Here is a 22,005-nt window from a genome sequence, read left to right on the forward strand (position 1 = left end):
GCGACTGACTGTGTGGAGTTTGCACATTCTCCCCGTGTCTGCGTGGGTTTCCTCCGGGCGCTCCGGTTTCCTCCCACAATCCAAAGATGTGCAGGTCAGGTGAATTGACCATGTTAAATTGCCCGTAATGTTAGGTAATGGGTAAATATAGGGGTATGGGTGGGTTGCGCGTCGGTGTGGACTTGTTGGGCCGAAGGGCCTGTTTCCACACTGTAATGTAATGTAATCTAATCTAACCTGATGAAGGAGCGTCGCTCCGAAAGCTAGTGTGCTTCCAATTAAACCTGTTGGACTATAACCTGGTATTGTGTGATTTTTAACTTTAGGTCTGATGATGTTTCACTTCCTGCTGGAATTAACCTTCCCCGTACTTCCTTCTTTGCTCATGCTTCTTTGGCAGTTAAGTAATTTGTTTACAGTTGAAAGGGAATTTAGAGTGGAGGAGAATGACTCGTCCCAAAATATCTTGAAAGTGGAAGTGCACTCTTTTTGCCCTCCACTAATTTTGAAACAATAGCTGGTGATCTTCAGGCAGATGATAGTGGGAAATGGAATAGTGTGGTGCTGCCAGCAAGCAGCTTTTATAAAGGACAGGAAAAGGATCAGAAATTACTTTGTAGGCTCTGGTTGACAGTGGACAGCATCTAAATGTTATGGAAAACATAGGACAGGTCCACAGGTTAAGGTGCTAAACTAGACCAGGGCTAATTTTGGGGCCATTAAGCAGAGTCTGGCAGAGGTTGATTGGGTGAGTCTGTTTGAAGGAAAAGGAATGACTAACAAATGGGAGGCTTTTAAAATGAGATATCAAGAGTCCAGGGACAGTACGTCCCTGTTAGGGTGAAGGGAAATGCTGGCAGATTTAGGGATCCCTGGCTGACAAGGATATTGAGACTATGGTCAGGAAAAAGAAGGCATACATTGGGTTTTAGTTATCGGGCTCAAGTGATGACTATAAAAAGTATAGGAGCACTCTTAAGAAGGAAATCAGAAGAGAAAAGAAGGTATGAGATGGATCTGGCAGATAAGGTTAAATATAAACCCAAGAGTTTCAAGAGCTATATTAGGAGGAAAAGGGTGGCTAGGGAGAGATTAGGTCCCCTTAAAGATCAGCATGGCTGTCTATGTGTGGAACCACAGGAGATGGGGGAGAAATGAATATTTCTCATCAGTGTTTACTGAGGAGAGAATCATAGGTGTTAAGGAAGTAAGGGAAACAAGTGAGGATATTTTGGACCGCATTCATATTACCAAAAAGGGGGTGTTTGCAGTCTTAAATCACATTAAGATGGATAAATCCCCTGGGCCTGATCAAGTCCATCCTCCGACATTGTGGAAGGCACAGAAGAAATTGCAGAGGCCCTTGCAGAGATTTTTGCTTCATCTTTAGCCACTGGTGAAGTTCCAGAAGACTGGAGGGTGGCTAATGTTGTTTCATTGTTTAAGAAAGGTAGCAAAGACAAGCCAGAGTATTACATGCCGGTGAGCCTGACATCAATGATAGGCAAGTTGTTGGAGAGGATACTGAGGGACAGGATCAATTAACATTTGGTCTAATTAGGGATAGTCAGCATGGATTTGTATGTGGTAATTCATGTCTGACAAATCTTTTAGAGCTTTTCGAAGACTTAACCAAGAGGATAGATGAGGGTGCGGCAGTGGATGTTGTCTGTATGACCTCTATTAAGGCCTTTGACAAGGTCCCGCACGGCAAGCTAGTCATGAAGGTTAGGTCGCATGGGATCCAGGGAGAGCCAGCTAATTGGATTCAAAATTGGCTCGATGGTAGGAAGCAGAGGGTGACGGTTGAAGTTTGTTTCTCAGACTGAAGGCCTGTGACTAATGGTGTGCCTCAGGGGTCGGTGTTGGGAGCTTTATTATTTGTTATTTATGTAAATGATCTGGATGTGAATGTACAAGGCCTGATTAGTGGGTTTGCACATGATACAAAATTAGCTTGTATACCTGATAATGAGAAAAATTATCAAAAATTGCAGAGGGATCTTGATCAGCACAGTGGCTCAGTGGTTTTCACTGCTGCCTCACAGCGCCAGTGGCCTGGGTTCAATTCTAACAAATCTAACAATAACAATCTGTCTGTGGAGTTTGCACATTCTCCCTGTGTCTGCGTGGGTTTCCTCCCACAGTCCAAAGATGTGCAGGTTAGGTTAATTGGCCATGCTAAATTGCCCATAGTGTTCTGGGATGTGTTGGTTAGGTGCATTAGTCAGGGAAAATGTAAAGTAATAGGGTAGGGGAATGGATCTAGGTAGGATACTCTTTGGAACGTCGGTGTGGACTTTGGCCAAATGATCTGTTTCCACATTGTAGGGATTCTATGATTCTGTGAAGATATGTAAATGGGCAGATGCAATTCAACACAGATAAGTGTGAGGTGTTGCACTTTGGGAAGTCAAACTAAAGTAGACCTTATACAGTAAATAGTAAGATCCTGAGAATGGTGTGGAACAGAAAGACCGAGGAATACAAGTACATAGTTCATTGAAAGTGGCATTACATGTAGACAGGGTGGTAAAGAACGCATTTAGCATGCTGGCTTTCACTGGTTGAAGCATTAAGTATAGGAATTGAGATATTATGTTACAGTTGCATAAGTCATTAGTGAGGCTGCACTTGTGTACAGTTTGGCCATCCCGTTATAGGAAAGACATAGCTAAACTGGAAAGAGTGCAAAGAAGATTTACTAAGGTGTTGTCAGGACTAGTAGGCCTGAGTTATAGGGAGAGGTTGGCCAGGATAGGACTTTACTACTTGGAATGTAGGAAAATGAGGGGTGACCTTATTGGGTGTATAAAATCATGAGGAACATTGAGAGGGTGAACGCAAAAGGTCGTCTTCCCAGGAATGGGGAATTGAAAACCACAGGTTTAAGGCGAGAAGGGAAAGATTTAAGAAGGACTTGAGGGGCACGTCTTCATGCAGAGAGTGGTGTATATTTGGACTGGGCTGCCAGAGAAAGTGATTGAGGCAGATACAATAGCAATATTTTTTAAAAATTTGGATAAGTACATAGGAAGGGTTTAGAGGGATATGGACCAAATGCGGGCAATTGGAACGAGCTGAGTGGGCACCATGGTGAGGATGGACCAGTTTGGGCCAAAGGACCGTTTCCATGCTGTATTACTGTATGCCTGTATCGTTGTAAATGCGTGACAGGCAATTGTAAAGTCTCCCATCGTGTTCATAGCCACTGTGACCAAGAACTTTCGAGAAACGGAACTCCTCCTGAAGGACATGAATGAAAGATTTGTTTTATGTACCACCTTACATAACCTTAAGATGTCACAGAGTACTTTCTGACTACCAAATAGATCCATATTTTGCAAGTTTTTGAAAACTCTGGAGATTAAGTACGTAGGATGGAACAGAGTAAAATAAATATCCAAGGATTGAGAAACTTGAATGTGTAAAATTAAAAACAAGTTTAAAAGGATTTAGGGGAGAATAATACGTACAAGAGGCAGCTGTAGAAAGCAACGACTAGAGTTAGTGATTGAAGCAGAGACCACATCAAAAGTTGAATAATTAATCAGGGTTATCTTCAAGAAAAGGAGTTCTTCTGTGAAGAATTTAATGCATTGCAGAATCTCAAAATCAGCTCCAGTAGGGGGAACACGTCATCTGTATGCCTGACACCAGACTCCCAAAGACCTGCTTGTTGGGAATTTGTATGGGTTTGATGGTCTGTTACTTAGAACATAGAAGAATACAGCGCAGTACAGGCCCTTTGGCCCTCGATGTTGCGCCGATCCAAGCCCACCTAACCTATACTAACCCACTATCCTCCATTGGGAAGCAAGGGAGGAGATTGCAGAGCCATTGGCCTTGATTTTTATGTCCTCTTTGTCTACAGGAGTAGTGCCAGAAGACTGGCGGCTAGCAAATGTGGTTCCCTTGTTCAAAAAGGGGAGTAGGGATAGCCCTAGTAACTATAGGCCGGTGAGTCTCACTTCTGTTGTGGGCAAAGTCTTAGAGAGAATATTAAGGGATAGGATTTATGCACATCTGGATAGGAATAATGTGATCAAGGATAGTCAGTATGGTTTTGTGAAGGGCAGGTCGTGCCTCACAAACCTTATTGAATTCTTTGAAAAGGTGACGAAGGAGGTTGATGAGGGGAAAGCGGTAGATGTGGTATATATGGATTTTGTAAGGTGTTTGATAAGGTTCCCCATGGTAGGCTACTTTAAATAATACGGAGGTATGGCATTGAGGGTGAGTTGGAGGTTTGGATTAGGAGTTGGCTGGCTGGAAGAAGACAGAGGGTAGTAGTTGATGGCAAAGTTTCTTCATGGAGTGCCGTCACTAGCGGTGTTCCGCAAGGATTTGTTTTACGACCATTGCTGTTTGTCATTTATAAAAATGACAAACAGCAATGGTCCCAAAACAGATCCTTGCGGAACACCGCTAGTGACGGCACTCCATGAAGAAACTTTGCCATCAACTACTACCCTCTGTCTTCTTCCATCCAGCCAATTCCTAATCCAAACCTCCAACTCACCCTCAATGCCATACCTCCGTATTTTTTGCAGTAGTCTACCATGGGGAACCTTATCAAACGCCTTACTAAAATCCATATATACCACATCTACCGCTTTCCCCTCATCAACCTCCTTCGTCACCTTTTCAAAGAATTCAATAAGGTTTGTGAGGCACGACCTGCCCTTCACAAAACCATGCTGACTATCCTTGATCACATTATTCCTATCCAGATGTGCATAAATCCTATCCCTTACAATTCTCTCTAAGACTTTGCCCACAACAGAAGTGAGACTCACCGGCCTATAGTTACTTTAAGAGTCTGATCAGGTGACATAATGATTCTGTCATCAGCCAGTTGGTGCAAGCAGTTTCTTCTAAACCTGCTGCTGTCTACACACACTCCTGTTTAACGCATCAGTCACCTGCTACTTCTTGGAACTTAATACTACTCTGCTCAGACCTTGACTGCGACAGGACATTTCCCAGGGGCAGAGTGGGACCACTTTAAGGATGTTCTTAAGTTATCCCTGAAGAATTTTCTTTGACGGAACTGCCAAAGGAAGAGGCATTGCAGTTCTCGGACTGTAACTCTGTCATTCCAGGTTTTTAACTACATGTTTACAAGTATGATGATAGTATCTGCCTTGACTACCCTTATAGGGAGTGAGTTGCAAACATCCATGATACTCCAAGTGATTAAAAATTACCCCAATTCCTCTCTAATCCTCCCAATGATTATATTAAATCTGTGTTCTTTTGTCATTGCTCTTAAGGAGATAGTCTTCATTCATTCATCTTGCTATAATTCTGTATAGGAGAAAGTGAGGTCTGCAGATGCTGGAGATCAGAGATGGAAATGTGTTGCTGGAAAAGCGCAGCAGGTCAGGCAGCATCTAGGGAACAGGAGAATCGACGTTTCGGGCATTAGCCCTTCTTCAGGAATTCTGTATACTCTAATCAAATAACCCAAGTTTCCTCTGTTCTAAAGAAGACAATAAGCCTTTCCAATTTGTTTTTCTCTCTGTCTCTGTCTCTCTCTCTTTAATATATATAATAGTTTTACTGTATCTCACTGTGGGTCACCTTCTAGGAAATGGATTTTTTTACTTTGCTTTTTTTTTCTCTTTTTGTTTTTCTTTTTTTCTTTTATTTTTTTTCTTATCTCTTTTACCCCAACACTACCGCCTAACTGCGGTAGTGCTTATTTTTTCCCCAGCACCCATGTTGTGTGTGAGACACAAGGTGCACGAATCTTTATTCAAATTTCCACCACCAGGAAGAAAGGAAACACCCGAGTAGCCACTGACAAGCAGTGCCCTTCACATCAAAGGGCAATGTTGCGTGATCAAACAGTGAAGGGGAGGGCAGGGGTTAAATCAAAATAGAGTTGGAGGGGGAAATAATGCACTCCACTCCCTGTGGTACCCACCTCTCCCTGATTTACTTTGCTTTTATTTTTAATCAATTCATTTGGACTTGTTAAGACTCATTGGGTGGGTAAGCCTTTAACTGAGGGAGCTCAGCTACAGGCTCCAGTTAGTTAACCAAACAATCTCGTTGAAAACTGGAGTATTATCTGATCTGATGCTCAAATGACTGACACTTAAATTGCTTGAGTTACAGCCGTTGCCATTGTCTGGAAATGTTTTTCACGATGGTTGCCATTCCTGGCAGAAACATCTGACTGAAGTTGATGGTGCCAAGGACATTTAGAAACTTTATTTTTAGTAACTAGTTCTAAGTAAGCAGGTCTGATGCATGCACAGAGAAGTTCTATTTGAATGCATTTAAAGTTGCTTAGTAAAATTGCTCCAGCAATCGTGAAATAGGAGGTTCCAGTGTCACTTGGACTGAAAAGGCATTTTCAACAGCTTAAGAACGGAAACCAGTGAGTCATAGTAAACAGTAATTTTTCAGATTGGAGGATGCCTGACAGCGATGTCTCTCAATAGACTGTGCTAGTTCCACTGTTTACACTCAATATAAATGACTTTGTTCGAATATAGCTTAACATCTCAAAGTTTACTGATGGTACCAAACTTGGAGGAACAGTGACAGTGGATCTTATCAACTGTAGCATAATGTTGCTAGGTTAGTTAAACAGTCAGACAGATGGAATTTAATACAGAGGTGATGAATTTTGACAGAGGGGATAGGAAGAGGCAATACCTGCTCATTGGCTCAATTTAAGGAAGGTGCAGTGTTAGCAATTGTAATGTTCATAAGATGGTTTTGCTTTGGGATTGAGTCTTTCAGTTAAAATGAAAGGCCTTGTTGACAATGTGATCTGTCTAAAATCAGTACACTGGTGCTGTTTGATTGTTAGTGATTTGAACAGCATTTCAGATTGTTTTACTGAAAAGGTACAACTGTGGCAGCAGCCTGTCTAACAGGGAATAACTTCAGGGTCTCCAAAGTCCTAGAAAAGCATTGAGAATCTCAGTTTGTTAAAGGTTATGTTTTAAAATGTCCATTTATTTCCACAATAAAAGAATGTTGGGGCTCAAGGATATCTGTTTTACATTTCTACCTGGATAGAAAACTCAACTGTTTTGTGCAGTTGGCTAAACACCAACAGTGAAAGTCTGATTTCTGTTCCAGCTGAGGTAGACCTGCCTCCTCGTCCTTCCCCTCAGAGTGGAAGTGAGTGGTAAACTGAAATGTTTTTGGTTGTGCTATTGGAAAAATTGGAATATTGTATTTTATTGTTTAAGTGGCTGACAAAAGTAATGTTTAGTCAATGGAGAAAGTAAAGACCATAGATGCTGGAGATCAGAGTCAAAAGGTGTGGTACTGGAAAAGCACAGCTGGTCAAGCAGCATCCGAGGAGCAGCAGAGTTGATGTTTTGGATATAAGCTCTTCATCAGCAATGTGGGGTGGGTGGGGTGGGGGGCTCAAGATGGCTAAGATAAATGGGAGGGGAAGGTAACTGGAAGGTGATAGGTAGATGAAAGTGGGGGGTGATGGTGATAGGTCGGAGCAGAGGGTGGAGTGGATAGGGAAGGAAGATGGACAGGTAGGACATTTCAAGAGGGCAGTGCCGCATTGGAGGGTTGGATCTGGGATGAGGTGGGGGTAGGGGTGATGAGGAAACTGGTGAAATCGACATTGATCCCATGGGGTTGGAGGATCCCAATGTGGAAGATGAGGCATTCTTTCTCCAGACATCGGGTGGCTTGGATTTGGAAGGGGGAGGAGGCCCGGGACTTGCATATTCTTGACGGACTGGGGAATTTGAAGTGGTTAGCCACAGGGCAGTGGGATTGATTGGTGCGTATGTCCTGGAGATGTTCTCTGAAACTTTCCGCAAGTTGGCGTCCTGTCTTTCCAATGTAAAGGAGACCACATCGAGAGCAACAGACACAGTAGATGAGGTATTTAGATGTGCAGGACAATTTCTGTGGATGTGGAAGGATCCTTTGGGGCCTTGGATGGAGGTCGGGGGGAGGTGTGGGCACATGTTGTACACCTCTTGCGGCAGGGTGTGGTTTGGTGGGGACGTGGACCTAACAAGGGAGTCGTGGAGGGAATGGTCTCTGCGGAATACTGTCAGGGATGGGAAGGGAAATATATCTCTGGTGGTGGGATTTGATTGTAGGTGACAGAAATGGTGGAGGATGATGGCATTGTATACGGAGGTTTGGTGAGGACCAGGGGGGTCTATCCTTGTTGTGGTTGGAGGGGTGCGGTTCAAGGGCGGAGGTGCGGGAAGTGGAGGAGATGCGCTAGACAGCATTGTTGACCATGAGAGGGGAAATTGTAGTCCTTGAAGTAGGAGGCCATCTGGGATATTCTGGAGTGGAATTGCTCCTCCTGGGAGCAGATGCAGAGGAATTGGGAGTAAAGGATGGCGTTTTTACAGGAGACAGGATGAGAGAAGGTGTAGTCTAATTAGTTGTGGGAGTCAGTATCTTTTGATGTCTATGTTGAGTCAGTCACCAGAAATGGAGATGGAGAGGTCCAGGAAGGGGAGGGAGGTGTCTAAGATGGTCCAGGTGAATTTGAGGTCAGTTTGTGAAGTTGATGAACTGTTCAACCTCCTCGTGGGAACATGAGGTGGCACTGATCCGGTCATCAATGTAGCGGAGGAAAAGGTGGGGAATGGTGCCAGTTTAACTCAAGAAAATGGATTGTTTCACTTATCCAATAAAGATGTAGGCATAGCTGGGGGTCCATGCAGGTGCCCATGGCTACCCCTTTGGTCTGAAGAAAGTGGGAGGATTTGAAGAAGTTGTTAAGGGTGAGAACCAGTTCAGCCAATCAGATGAGTGCGTCAGTGGAAGGGTACTGGTTGGGATGTCTGGAGAGACGAAATGTAGGGCTTGGAGGCCTTTGTCATGGCGGATGGATGTCCATGGTGAAGATGAGGCATTGGGGGCCAGGGAAATGAAAGTCATGGAGGGGGTGGAGGCCATTGGTGGAGTTCTGAACATACGTGAAGATTTCCCGGACTGAGGGGGCAGGACCGTGTCGGCGTATGAGGAGACATGTTCGGTGTGGCAGGAGCAGGCGGAGATGATGGGTCAACGGAGGCAGTCAGGTTTGGGTAAGTGGGGTTTGCGGAAGATGAGGTTAGAGGTTGTGGGTGGGAGATCCCCTGAGATGATGAGGTTATGAATGGTCTGGGAGATAATGGTTTGGTGATAGGAGGTGAGGCCATGATTGAGGGGGCAATAGAAGGAGGTGTCAATGAGTTGGCACCTAGCTTCAGTGGCACACAGGTCGGTGTGCCAAACTACCACTGCCCCCCCCCTCCCCCAACCTCCTTTGTCTGCTGGTTTGATGGTGAGGCTGTACTTGGAATGGAGGGCTGTCCGTTGCAAGCGTGAAAGGTTAAAGTAGGTGAGGGGGATGGACAGGTTGAGGCAGTCAATGTCACAATGGCAATTGGAGATGAAAAGATTGAGGGCAGATTACAGACCAGCTCGGGGTGTCCAAGTGGATGGGGGTGGTAGAAGGGGTCCTCGGAGAGTGGGTCAGAGTCATGATAGAGAAAGTAAGCACAGAGGCAGCGGAAGAAAAATTTGATGTCACGACACGTGTGGAATTTGTTGATGTGAGAGCGTAGTGGGATGAAGGTGAGACCTTTACTGTGGACTGATCATTCATCCTCAATGAAGTGTAGGTCTGGGGGGAATGGTGGAAACACGGCAAAGCTGGGGGCTTGGACCTGGTGTTGAACTGGGGTTGGGAGTAAGGGTGAAGACTGTTTCTAGTGGGTGTGATCACTGCTCCTGCTCCTCGGGTGTTGCCTGACCGGCTGTGCTTTTCCAACACCACACTTTTTGACTAATGTTTAGTCAATACTGAGTTTAGTCTTCTGTTGCTGTAAACTTAAAATTGGTGATATAGTGGACAGTGAAGAAGGTTACTTAAGATGGCAAAGAAATCTTGGTCAATTGGGTCAATGAGTAGCAGATGGTGTTTAATTTGGATAAATGTGAGGTGTTGCATTTTAGTAAAACAGTCCAGGGCAGGACTTCTACAGTTAATGGTTTGGTCCTGGGTAGTGTTGTACAACAGAGAGACCTATAGGTTCTGAATATGTAATCAAAGTTTGTGCGAAGATTTGTAGCTCGGGTGCTCGTTGTTGTGGTTCTGTTCGCCGAGCTGGAAGTTTTTGTTGCAAACGTTTCGTCCCCTGGCTAGGCGACATCATCAGTGCTTGGGAGCCTCCTGCGAAGCGCTTCTTTGATGTTTCCTCCGGTGTTTATAATGGTCTGTCCCTGCCGCTTCCGGTTGTCAGTTTCAGCTGTCCGCTGTAGTGGTTGGTATATTGGGTCCAGGTCGATGTGTTTGTTGATGGAGTTTGTGCCACACACACAGACAACAAGCAACATGAATTCGACTGGGACAACACTACTATCATAGGGCAAGCCAGACAGAGAACAGCCAGGGAATTCCTAGAGGCATGGCATTCATCCACAAACTCCATCAACAAATTCGTCGACCTGGACCCAATATACCAACCACTGCAGCGGACAGCTGAACTGACAACCGGAAGCGGGAGGGACAGACCACTATAAATGCCGGAGGAAACATCAAAGAAGCGCTTCGCAGGAGGCTCCCAAGCACTGATGATGTCGCCTAGCCAGGGGACGAAACGTTTGCAACAAAAACTTCCAGCTCGGCGAACAGAATCTGATATGTAATTCTTCAAAAATTGCATCACAGATAGACAGAGTGCTTAAGAAGGTGTTTAGCACACTTGCCTTCATTGCTCGGACCTTTGAGTATAGGAGTTGGGATGTCATGTTGAGGTTGTACAGGACTTTGGTGAGGCCTCTTCTGGAGTATTGTGTCCAACCCTGTTATAGGAAGGATATTGTTAAGCTGGAGAGGGTTCAGAAATGATTTACCAGTACCTTGCTGGGAATGGAGCTTTTGAGTTACAAGGAGAGGCTGGATAGGCCGAGACTTCACAGGAGCATAGGAGGTTGAGGGACGTCCTTAAAGTTTATAAAATCCTGAGGGGCATAGATAAGGTATTTTCCTGAAGGTGGGACAGTTCAAAACTAAGGGGCATATTTTTGAGGTGAGAGGAAAAATATTTTAAAAAGACACAAGGGGCAACTCTTTTTACGTGGTGATTCCTGCATGGAATGAACTGCCAGAGAAAATGGTGATTACAAGTACAATTACAACACTTAAAAGGCACTTAGATAAGCACACGGATGGGAAAGGTTTGAAGGGATATGGGCCAAACACAGGCAGGTGGACTAGTTCAGTTTGGAAACATAGTTGGCTTTGAACAAGTTGGGCCAAAGGATCAATTTCCTTGCTGTATGACTTTATGACTTATAAAAGTTTTAAAACATGAAATCTTTTTGGCATCTTTCAACTATTAACTGGGGCTTATTAGTTATTCATCTCTATGGAGTCAGAATTGATGGGACAAAGTGATTCATGTGCAAAGAACTTAGACGGTAGTGGGAGAGATTGAGAGAATGTTTAGTAAAGCATATGGGATCTTGGACTTCATTATGAGATGCGTTGAGCACAAAATCAAGAAGTTATGAAGATCTGGTTAATGCAAACAATAGTGAAAGGTGAAACAAACTAGTAATTGAGGTTTTAAAGCCAAATTATATAAATAGCAATATACATTATTTAGTGCAGAGGTTTGAGGTTTCTGTGATCACTTTTATCAATAATATATAATTCCATTAAAAGATAATATCACAAGCTAAAAAGTTTAAATTGGAAGTGATTGGAAATATGTTAGCTGAGCAAATCATTGATCGAATTCAACATGGAATAATCTGAATGGTGCCTTATTCAGTTGGTTTTATAGCTCAGCTAATGCCACAAAAGCTATTGCCTCAAATGGTGTCAGTGTTTCTTAGTGCTAGGGTATCAGAGGATGGTTGTAAAACACCTGAGTTTTCTTCACATCTGTAACTGATGGCTCAACACTTATTTCTATTTTTCTATTCAGTGTGGGTAACACTAACAAGGATACCTTTGTTGTCCATCCATTGCCTTGCTGGACCATTTCAGTGGGTAGTTCAGAGTCAACTACATTGCTGTTGGTCTGGTGTTACTTGAGATGGTACAAAGGGATATGGTTAGAGTAGATGTAGATCCAGCAAATGGTGCATAATGTGGGAAGTCTGAAATTGTCCACTTTGGTAAAATTGAATGATCTAAAATATGAGAGATTGCAGAGCTCTGAGATACAAAGGGATCTGAGTGTCCCAGTGCATAAATCACAAAAGGTAAAGCAGATACCGCAAGTAATTAGGAAAGCTAATAGAACACTATCACTTATCGTAATGGGAATTGAATACAAAAAACCAAAAAGACCATGATACCAAAAGGCATAAGAGCAGAACTAGGCCATTAGTCTGCACCACCATTCAACGAGATCATAGCTGATCTGATCATCCTTAACTCCAGTTTCCTGCCTTTCCCTCAGAATCCTTAATTCCCTCACTGATTTAAAATCCGTTTCAGCCTTGAATGACTCATGCCTTGACAGTCCTTTGTGGGAAAGAATTCCACAAATTCACCACCCTCTGAGGGATGAACTTCCTGCTCATCTCTGTCTTAAACATGCGATCCTTTATTCAGAGATAATAACGTCTGGTCTAGGGACATAATGTTTCGTTTTAATAAAGCATCAGTGATGGAGTATTGGTCTCATTATTTAAGGAAGGATGTAAACACATTTGAAGCAGTTCAGAGAAGTTTTAGTAGTCTCTTACCTGTAATGTGTGGGTTTTCCTGTGAGAAAAGTTCAGATAAGCTAGATTTGTGTCCATTGGAGTTTAGAAGAGTAGAGGTGACTTGATTGAATCAAATAAAATCCCGAGGGGTCCTGATGGGGTGAGGGAAATGAGGAGAGGATGTTTCCTATTATGATGGATCTTTAAAACCTAGAGGTCACCCATTTAAAACAGATGAGGGAATTGAATCCCGCGAATTTGGAATTTTAGAATCCCTACAGTCTAGAAGTAGGCCATTTGGCTGATTGAGTCCACACCGACTCTCCGAAGAGCATCCCACCCAGACCCACCCTGCAATGCTACATTTCCCATGGATAATCTACCTAGCCTGCACATCCGTAAACATTATGGGCAATTTATCATAGCCAATCCAACTAATCTACACACCTTTGGACATTGGGAGGAAACCAGAGCACCCAGAAGAAACCCACGCAGACACTGGGAGAATGTGCAACCTTCGCACAGTCAGCCAAGGTTGGAATTGAACCCGGGTCCCTGGTGCTATGAGGCAGCATTGCTAATCATTCAGCCAGTGTGCTGCCCCTTTTCCTGAAAAGGTAATGGAAGCAGGGTCATGAAATATTTTTAAGGCAGTGATTCTTGACAAGCATGAGCGTGAAAGGTTATCGGGGGTAGCAGGAATGTGGATCAGCCATGATCTTGTGGAATGTTGAGCAGGCTCAAAAGCTTACTCCTAGTACAGATGTACTTAAATACCAGCAGATTTCCTTCCTTAAAGGACATTAGTGAACTACAACACAATTGACAGTAATTGTTGGTGGTTTCATGGTGGCCATCACTGAAATTAGCTTTCAATTCCATACTTATGAATTGAATTTAAACTCCAGCAGTTGTCAGGGAGGGTTTATGAATCCACGTCATTGCAGGGCTCTGGATGATTAGTATATTACCTCTCTGCCACTCTACCTCTCTTTAAATGATGCTCTTTATCAAGGCCAGTTATTTGTCTTGTTTTCAATACCAATCACATTCTCAAATTCATTTTTAACTCAGTTAAATCTTACTCTAACTTTGTAGAATATGTTCACCGAATGCTTGAACTCTATGAAGAGCCTGAAGCTGGAGATAAGAATGAAATCTGGTGCTTCTAAACAGAGCGCACACTTGAAGAGGAGCAAAATCTTTTGACTTTAAAAGCTATAATATACCAGAGACAAGGCATTGACTCATTGCACTGCCATCTGAGCTAGTGATGCACCAACACTGAAGAGAGAATGAGGAATTGCTGAATAATTGAGTCCAGAGAACATACATATGGCAGAAGTAGACAGCAGAGATTGAGTGAATCCTTAGAAGAGTATAAAGGCAGTAGGAGCATACTTAAGAGGGAAATCAGGAGGCCAAAAAGGGGACATGAGATAGCTTTGGCAGTTAAGGAGAATCCAAAGATATTTTATAAATACATTAATGACAAAAGGGTAACTAGGGAGAGAATAGGGGCACTCAAAGATCAGCCAGGAAGCCTATGTGTGGAACTGCAGGAGTTGGGGGAGATACTAAACGAGTATTTTGCATCAGTGTTTACTGTAGAGAAGGACATGGAAGATATAGAATGTAGGGAAATAGATGGTGACATCTTGCAAAATGTCCAGATTACAGAGGTGGTGTTGGTGGACGTCTTAAAATGCATAATGGTTGATAATTCCTCAGGATCTGATCAGGTGTACCCTGGAACTCTGTGGGAAGCTAGGGAAGTGATTGCTGGGCCTCTAGCTGAGATATTTGTATCATCCATAGTCACAGATGAGATGCCAGAAGACTGGTGGTTGGCAAACATGGTGTCACTGTTTAAGAATGGAGGTAAGGACAAGCCAGGGAACTGTAGACCAGTGAGCCTGACATCGGTGGTGGGCAAGTTATTGTAGGGAACCCTGAGAGCCAGGGTTTTGGAATGCATTTGTAAAGGCAAGGACTGATCAGGGATGGCTTTGTGCATGGGTAATCATGGCTTTGTGCATGGGAAATCATGTCTCATTAACTCGATTGAGTTTTTTTAAGAAGTAACAAAGAGTTTGATGAGGGCAGAGCAGTGGACGTGATCTTTATGGACTTCAGTAAGGTATTCAACAAGCTTTTACATGTGAGACTATTTAGCAAGGTTAGATCACATGAAAAACAGGGAGAGCTAGTCATTTGAATACAGAACTGGCTCAAAGATAGAAGGCAGAGAGTAGTAGTGAAGGGCTGCTTTTCAGACTGGAGGCCTGTGACCAGTGGAGTGCCACAAGGATCGGTGCTGGGTCCATAACTTTTTATGGATTTGGATGTGAGCAGTTAGTATGTTTGCAGATTACACCAAAATTGGAGGTGTAGTGGACAGCGAAGGTTACCTCAGATTACAATGGGATCTTGATCAGATGGGCCAATGGGCTGAGGAGTGGCAGACGGAGTTTAATTTAGATAAATGTGAGGTGCTGCATTTTGGAAAGGCAAATCTGGGCAGGAAAGATCCTGGGAAGGGTTGCTGAACAAAGAGACTTTGGAGTGCAGGTTCAAAGTTCCTTGAAAGTGGAGTCGCAGGTAGTTAGAATAGTGAGAAGAGTGTATGAAATGCTTTCCTTTATTGATGAAAGTATTGAGTATGGGAGTTGGGAGGTCATGTTGCGGCTGTATAGGACATTGGTTAGGCTACTTTTGGAATATTTCGTGCAGTTCTGCTCTCCCTCCTATTGGAAGGATGTTGTGAAACTTGAAAGGGTTCAGAAAAGATTTACAAGGATGATGCCAGGATGAAGGATTTGAGTTATAGGGAGAGCCTAAATAGGCTATGGATGTTTTTCCTGGAGCATTGGAGTCTGAGGGGTGACCTTATGGATTTATAAAGTCAAGGGGGGGGCATAGATTTATAAAGTTTATAAAATCATGGAGGGCATAGATAGGATTAATAGACAAGGCCTTTTCCTTGGGGTGCGGGCGTCCAGAACTAGAACGCAAAACTAGGGTTTAGAATGAGAGGCGAAAGTGAGGACTGCAGATGCTGGAGATCAGAGCTGAAAATGTGTTGCTGGAAAAATGCAGCAGGTCAGGCAGCATCCAAGGAACAGGAGAATCGACGTTTCGGGCATAAGCCCTTCTTCAGGAATTTTCAGTTTAGAATGAGAGGGGAGAGATTTAAAAGAGACCTCAGAGGCAACTTTTTCATGCAAAGGTTGGTGCATGTATGGAATGAGCTGCCAAAGGAGGTAGTGGAGGCTGGTACAATTACAACATTTAAAAGGCATCTGGATGGGTCTATGAATAGGAAGGGTTTAGAGGGATATGGACCATGTGCTGGCAAATGGGACTAGATTAATTTAGATTATCTGCGCTGAAAATGTGTTGCTGGAAAAGTGCAGCAGGTCAGGCAGCATCCAGGGAACAGGAGAATCGACGTTTCGGGCTTAAGCCCTTCTTCAGGATAATTTAGATTATCTGGTCAGCATGGATGAGTTGGACCAAAGAATCAGTTTCCATGCTGTTTTCACCTATGATTTTAGATATAATCAGGGAAGAGTGTAAGTATCAGTCAGCTCAGGAAGGTGAGATGGTGAATGCTGTATTTCTCCAAGAAATACCAATTACCTATAACTGTGAGACTAAGAAAGACTGTGAGCAGGGCAGCAAAAATCTCAGGCACACCATATGGATGTTCAGAGAAATCAACTGAATTTTCCCCATGTGCGAGCTATTATACAAGGCTGATAAAATTCTGAGTTGAAAAGTGTGGTGATGGAAAAGCACAGCTGGTCAGGCAGCAACCAAGGAACAGGAGAGTTGACATTTCGGGCATAAGCTCTTCATCAGGAATTCAGCCAATTGCCACTTTCAAACAAAGTGTGAAAGGTTGTTTGATAAAGATGGACTATGTATAATCCCTACAGTGTGGAAAAAGGCCATTCAGCCCATTGATTCACATCAACTTTCCAAAGAGCATTCTATCCAGACCCAGACCCCTATCCTATACCTGTAATCTTGCAATTCCGATTGCAAATCCACCCCTGGACATTATGGGACAATTTAGCCAATCCACCTAACCTGGACTGTGGGAGGAAACTGGAGCACCTGGAGGAAACCCATGTGCAAACTCCACACCAACTGTAGCTCGAGGCTGGAATCGAACCCGGGTCCTTGGTGCAGTCAGGCAGCAGTGCTGACCACTGTGCTCCCCACAGCATTATCTCTGTATGACATGCTCATATAAACAGACTCCAAATCAATTCAGTTTAGCCTGGTTCTTTCAGACAGTGTGTGAATTTGCATAGGTTTGCAATGTGTCTTCATGTTAATTCAATGTGAAGGCTCTGCCCTGGTGCACGCATTACATCATATGCCTACAGCCCGTCAAGTGGCATAGATTTATGCTTAAGTCAAGTTCATGGAGAATTCTTGAGAATGTACTGAAGTAGAAGTGGCTCACCTCAATTGTGAATGGAAAAATTGTTCACTTGACATTACATGTAAGTGGTAATCAAAACTGTTTATATAACATGTCAAATTGCCAGTTCCTTTATGTATTATAAGGGATCAGAAATTCAAGATGTTAAACCAATGCCTTTCCTCTCTATTTACATCAAATAGTGTACACTAGCAGGATAAAATAAATTCTTAAGGCAAAGCTACTTGTTACAGGCAAGCTTGCTTGTACATTCAGATTTCAACATCCAATATCTGCAGATAAATGGTCTATTTATTTTGAGTAGCCTTTTTAGGTCTAATGTAGTTGATTTAGCAATGTTTGATTTTCAGTGGATTTTTTTTTCCTTTTGGAATGGTGGAGCTGCAAGCTACATTGGACCACAGCATTGTTTCAAAATTTCAAGATTGTTAATGATTTGTGCTGCTTGAGGGTGAATGAAGGCAAAACTGGCCAGAAAGGGGGTGTGTGTTCATTGGTGAAAGATCTATGACCTGGAAATTCATAGTTAAAAATCACACAACTCCAGGTTAGAATCCAACAGGTTTATTTGGAAGCACTAGCTTTCGGAACGCTGCTCCTTCATCAGGTGGTTGTGGAGTATAAGATCATTAGACAGAGAATTTATAGCAAAAATTTACAGTGTGATGTAACTGAAATTATATATTGAAAAAGACCTGGATTGTTTAAGTCTCTCATCTTTTAGAATGTTGGTTTCAGTTCTTTCATATGTAAACCGCAAAACCTTTTTAAGAGCTACATTCTCAAGTGAACTTTAACAATTGGTGTCATGTTGGCCCAGATAATGTATTTAAGGTGTCAGATCATCGTTCACAACAAACTGCCCGGCTTTCAGGACAACACCATGCAACCTGGTCATGGTAGGTGCTGCAAGACGTGTCAGAGTGTGGACATGGATACCACTATTATATGTGGGGTCACTCCCCACCATGTACGTGGCAGGTACTCATGCGACTCAGCCAACGTTGTCTATCTCATACGCTGCAGGCAAGGATGCCCTGAGGCATGGTACATTGGCGAGACCAAACAGAGGCTATGGCAATGGATAAATAGACACCACACAACAGTCACCAGACAGGAGTGTTCCCTCCCAGTCGGAGAACACTTCAGTGGTCCAGGACATTTGACCTCGGACCTTCGGGTGACCATCCTCCAAGACGGACTTCGGGACAGGTAACAACGAAAAGTGCTGAGCAGAGGCTGATAGCCAAATTCGGTTCTCATGGGGATGGCCTCAATCAGGACCTTGGGTTCATGTCATACTACAGGTGACCCCATTGCACTACACATGCACAGACACACACACACACACTCCTACAGACCAGTACACTCACGCAGACCCCCTCTCATATGTACACTCATACACTCTCACAGACTTCTACCCCTTTACACTCACACTCACACACATTAACACACTCTCTCACAGACACTCATAATCCCACCCACACACCCCCACATACACACATACGCATATACATTTGTGGGATGAAATTGAACTAGCAGAATTGCATTTTATTTTGCTCAAAAACTGGATGAATCCATATAAGATTCTGTAAATCTGTTTTTTAGATTAGAATCAGTCTGACCATTGTGGCACAGACAGCCTCACACAGGGCACCTCACACCTTAAATACATTATCTTGGCCGACATGACATAAATTGTTAAAGTTCACTTGAGAATGTAACTTTTAAAAAAGGTTTTGCGATTTACATATGAAAGAACTGAAACCAACATGGTCATTCTAACAGATGAGAGACTTAACAAACAATCCAGGTCTTTTTCAATATATAATTTCAGTTACATCACACTTTTGCTCTAAATTCTCTGTCTTATGACCTTATATTCCACAATCACCTGGTGAAGGAGCAGTGCTCCAAAAGCTAGTGCTTCCAAATAAACCTGTTGGACTATGATTTGGAGATGCCGGTGTTGGACTGGGGTGTACAAAGTTAAAAATCACACAACACCATAGTGCAACATGTTTAATTGGAAGCACGATAGCTTTCAGAGTGCTGCTCCTTCATCAGGTGATTGTGGAATATAAGGTTGTAAGACAGAGAATTTATTGCAAACATTTACAGTGTGATGTAACTGAAATTATATATTGAAAAATACCTTGATTGTCTGTTGAGTCTTTCATCTGTTCGAATACCATGATAGTTTCAATGTATAACTTCAGTCACATCACACTGTAAATTTTTGCTTTCAATTATGTGCCTTAGATTTGTGCCCTCCGCAATCACCTGATGAAGGAGCATCGCTCCGAAAGCTAGTGAGCTTCCAATTAAACCTTTTGGACTATAATCTGGTGTTGTGTGATTTTTATCTGAGTTAGAGAATGCTGTGTATCTGAACTTGCCTCTCTGTCCAGGCGCCCACTGCTCTGGCTTACCATCTCTTCGCATTTCACTCCAAAACAGAAGATATCATAGTACAATTCTCAACTATTGCTGTCATTAGATTATATCGAGGTTTATAAAATCACGAGAAGTATAGGGAGGGGTAATGGTGGGTGTCTTTTTTCAGGATGGGGCTTTCAAGACCACGTTTTTAAAGTTAGAGGAATGGCATTTAAAAATGACATGAGGGGACGGGCAAGTATTTGGGTGGTTCACATTTAGAATGAATTTCTTGAGGAAGTGGAGGATATGGGTACAATTACAAAGTTTAAAAGACATTTGGATAAGTCCAGGAATAGGAAAGGTTTGGAAGAACATGGGCCAGATGGGACTACTGTAGTTTAGGATTATGTTCAGCATGGACCGAAGGGTCTGTTTCCTTACTCTATAACTCAGGGCTAGCACAGATATGATGGACTGTGTGGCCTGTGTGATTGGGGTTATAATTTATGGCAATAATTATATCAACAACATTAGTTTCTCTCTGGCTGGTTTTACAAGTTAATCTCAGTTGAAAAAAATTCTGTCCAACCTCTTGAGTCCAAAGAATGTTCAATCAAAGATGAACAATTCTGCGCTGGCCTGCTCTTGGATGTTAGCCAGTCACAAAAGCCTCGCTATTTTGAAAGGCAAAGCTAGGATCAGAATGAAAAATGCAAATTAATATTACATTTTCACAAGTTCCTCAGCAGTATCTGGGAAGCAGGGTCGGCTGTAAAAATTCTTTGCTGCTTTGATTTCACAAAAAGATTCTCCCAAGAGTTTCCAGTAAAGATGTCCCACCCACAGGAAGTGCGTTGTTGTTGACTCATTCTGGCTTGGAATGTTTGTTGAACACAATACAAAAGCGTGCAGAGGAACTTTTTCACAGTCTATTCTAGGCTGTAGTCACAGGTTGGAGGAAAACACAGGTACTGTAAAGGAAAATGTGACTGTCAATTAATAGAGCAACGTTTGAGGGGACATAAGAGTTCCGTGCAGTAGGGCAATGAAGGTTTTTTGTCAGTCTGATGTTATCTCTGTGGTTTGGATGCTGTTAAGGCATTTTGTAAGAGCAGTTGTTATTATTTAAATCTAAATAATATGCATGGTTACTGAGAAAGGCAGAGAATGGCACTAAATCATAATGCTCATTTTAAGAGTTTGTGCAGCCATATTGAGCAAAATGGTCTTTTCCCGCACTGTACCAATTCAACGATTCGGTTTTCTATGCATTTCTATCAGTCATGCTGTCAAGTATTTCTTTGATTAATCCCCGTGATTTTTTTTGCACTTATGATAAGTTGTGAGGTTGGTGTGCCCAGAGCTTGTAGTTGTGGGTTTAGGATTTGAGGATGGATCTGTGCAGAATGAGAGGATTCCAACTGAACACATTGTGGCTGGGACAAGCTAAGACTAGTCTACCAATACATACACGCGCACGCACACCTCAATGCTTTCAATTTCTGCATAACAATTTGTCCTTGTCCCTTAGCAGTTTATTCCAAAAGGAGTTATTGCTGATTCTTTCAATCCATGAAAAGTTATTAAATTTCTAAAATTTACACTATCACATGATGGAAATGGTAGCCCACATACACAGACATCTTGACATCAGAAATTGGCTGCACAATGGTCACCTTGTGGGGAGGTGGGAAAGAGGTTTCTGAAAATCCAGCTTCCAGAGTTACAGGAGTTCACACCTAGCTTGAGGACGGTCTCATGGTGCGACCACATGTGGGTGGTCCAGCTTAGGCATACTGTGTGTAATCACCAATGGATGACCTAATGTATGCGCTAAGGTCAAGGAGATGTATAAAGAAATGCCACTTTTAAAGACATGGAGGTGCCGGTGTTGGACAGGGATGGACAAAGTTTAAAAATAACACTAGGTTATAGTCCAACAGATTTGTTTGAAAGTACAAGCTTTTGGAGCATTGACCCTTTGTCAGTTAGCTGTTGGACTATAACCTGGTGTCGTGTAATTTTTAACTTTCAGTGACATTAGAGCTGCAGTTGGCAATGTTATCTTATCAGTCACAGGATAGCATGCAGAAATATTCATTGGCTGAATGACCACTCAGTAGAGTGCCTGGTGTCAAAGTCATAGAGTCCTACAGCACAGAGACAGGCCCTTTGACCCAAACTGGTCTGTGCTTAATAAAATATCCATCCATGTTAACCCCATTTCCCTGCATGTGGCCCATATCCTTCTAAACCTTTCCTATCCAAAACTTTGTTAATGTACCCACCTCAACCACTTCCACTGGCAGCTTATCCCATTTCTGCCCCACCCTCTGTGTAAAAAGAGTTGCCTCTCAACTTCCCTTTTATTCTTTCTCCTTTAATCTTAAGCTGATGTCCTCTAGTCCTCGATACCCCATCCTTGGGTAAAAGGCTTACTTCAATCACCCTATCCATGCTTCTCATGATCTTATACACTTCTATAAGGTCACGAC

The 22,005-nt window shown here is 42.9% G+C and overlaps 1 protein-coding gene across 3 annotated transcripts in view; it reads left to right on the forward strand.

Annotated features, from left to right (window-relative positions):
• Window positions 1-6,118: 6,118 nt before the first annotated feature.
• LOC122542456 (hydroxylysine kinase-like) overlaps window positions 6,119-22,005 on the forward strand; it is a 51,904-nt gene continuing 36,017 nt past the window's right edge. Inside the window, exon 1 of one of the 3 annotated variants that reach the window (XM_043680160.1) lies at window positions 6,119-6,391. The gene's annotated coding sequence lies outside the window, so the exon portion shown is untranslated. Of the gene's footprint in view, window positions 6,392-18,318; window positions 18,341-20,391; window positions 20,479-22,005 lie in introns of those variants that run through there. The other 2 variants (XM_043680165.1, XM_043680161.1) reach the window with 2 other exon arrangements.

This window comes from Chiloscyllium plagiosum, chromosome 40, assembly GCF_004010195.1.
Source record: "Chiloscyllium plagiosum isolate BGI_BamShark_2017 chromosome 40, ASM401019v2, whole genome shotgun sequence".
Lineage (NCBI taxonomy): Eukaryota > Metazoa > Chordata > Chondrichthyes > Orectolobiformes > Hemiscylliidae > Chiloscyllium > Chiloscyllium plagiosum.